This window comes from Lytechinus pictus, chromosome 11 (assembly GCF_037042905.1).
Source record: "Lytechinus pictus isolate F3 Inbred chromosome 11, Lp3.0, whole genome shotgun sequence".
Taxonomy (NCBI): Eukaryota; Metazoa; Echinodermata; class Echinoidea; order Temnopleuroida; family Toxopneustidae; genus Lytechinus; species Lytechinus pictus.
Window position 1 is genome coordinate 14,643,969 of NC_087255.1, and position 2,142 is coordinate 14,646,110.

Consider the following 2,142-nt stretch of genomic DNA (forward strand, 5'->3'; position numbering starts at 1 on the left):
AGAAAAATCAAAGAAACATATTGTTGAAAGTTTGAGGAAGATTGAATGAATAATAAGAAAGTTATGAGCATTTGAATATTGAGATCACTAATGCCATGTAGATCCTCCCATTGGCAATGCGACCAAGATCTGTGATGTCACACACGTACAACTCCCTCATTACTTTAGTACTTATTTCACTTATATTCTCACTTTTATAGAGTCTATCACAAGGTGAGGTGTTCTCTTTATGAGAGGACAAGTACAGAGGTTTCACAACATTATATCATTGATGAATCGTTTGTCATATGATTAGAATGAGCAAAAAGAGATGTTTTGGGGTATATTTTCAGTGTCCAAAAGGGGAGAGTTGTTCATCTGTGACATCATAGATCTTGGTCGCATTGCCAATGGGAGGATCTCCATAGCATTAGTGATCTCGACATTCAAATGCTCATAACTCTTCTATTGCTAGTCCTATTTTACTCAAACTTTTGTTGATCTTATTCTTTGATTTTTCTGCTTTCACAAAAGCTAACTTGCTCCAAGAGTTTCATTCTCCTTTAAGGGATAAAGCTGCGTCGATCTGGCGCTGCACAGTGGCTGCCGGGCCCATGATCAGTAGGGCCAAAAAGAATTTTCGGATTGTTTTTATTTTAGACTTCATTTCGAAGAAAAAAAGATGGATTTTCTTTTTATTTCCTTATAGTTTATAGCCATATTCCATCATTTGTCAGTAAGGAAAGGTAAGGTTTCGGGATTGGTTACCTAGAGTCCAGAGTAAAGGCAAAGAGAGTACAGCATATGCTGTATGTATCGTCGATTATTTCTTCTTCAAAACTGATAAAAGGGTCCTCAGTATCGGTTTTAGATATATTTATTTGTTTATTCTCGTATTTGTAACCAGGTTTTTTATAAGTATGATTTTCATCATCATGACACCAATACGCATTCCTGACAAATCCATGGTTTAAATGCTTTGATCCCTGTAGCTTTAAAATTCTCATATTGAACAAACATGCGCGGCGATTTAGTGATATTTTGATCGCTCTCCTGGGAGCGAGACGATACTCTCGCAGAGGTTCCTTTACAAATTCGAAATTTGAGGGAGCATATCCCTGCCCCCCCCCCCTCCCCCCCCCCCCATGATCATCGCCCATGTGATTAAGTAACGCTCCCGTGCGTCCATTCTTTGGCTTGGTTAACTTCTTTTCATGAACACTTCAGCTAATCGTATCTGTCAATTCTTGATAGCTGCCATTCCCTTGAACATTAAGACCATCTGATAATAAGAACCACACTTGGTGTCATTTTGTCTTTGGTCAATCAAGAAGCGACGGGTTCCCAATTAAAATTATTAAGTGTTGAAAAAAAAATCATCTTTAATACTATTTTACTTCCAGACACGAATTTGCTAGATTGGAAATAAGGTTTAACAAAAGTTGGCATTTGACTCTTGTTGGAAAAAGATCTGGTTTTTTTTTCATAGGGCTGAAAACTATTCCTCGAAACATTTCCGTGATTACTGCCATACTTGAAGAGTTGATTAAACATTATACTTGACAGCTTTTCTCTTCATCATGAGGCTAAAAATACTGACCCTTTCGATATTCAGGAAACTATCGTGACGACGAAGAATGGAACTACCCCGGTTGGGAGAATTCCATGGTTAAATAACTACTCGTTGAATAATGAACCTCTTTAGTGAAATGCAAGTTGATCATACCTTCTCTTGATTTTATCAGAATTATTTATTTTCTGATAAATTCGTTTGCTAAGTAATTCGTTTCTTCTTGTTTTTTTTCAAAAGATCTTTACAGATTCATTCACATCATGGCATGTGAAAATACATTGTAAAATGTTCCCCTAAAACTAAATATGTCAGGAGAGAGGATAATACGAGAATTGCAGAAACCCACATTCTGTGTTACATTCTTAATCTTGGTAATTCTGTCTCTTTTACTGTCATCACCTACACACTCATTCTGATAGCATTGTACGATGAAAAGAAACTGCGGACTTATCCCAACTCTTATATCTTCAATATCACCGTTGCGGACATTCTTGTTGGACTCGTCTCAACTGTGCACCTCTATGACGGATGGAACTTCAGTAGGGTGGCCAGTATCTTGTTTTCTAGGATTCAGAACTCTATCCCGAGCG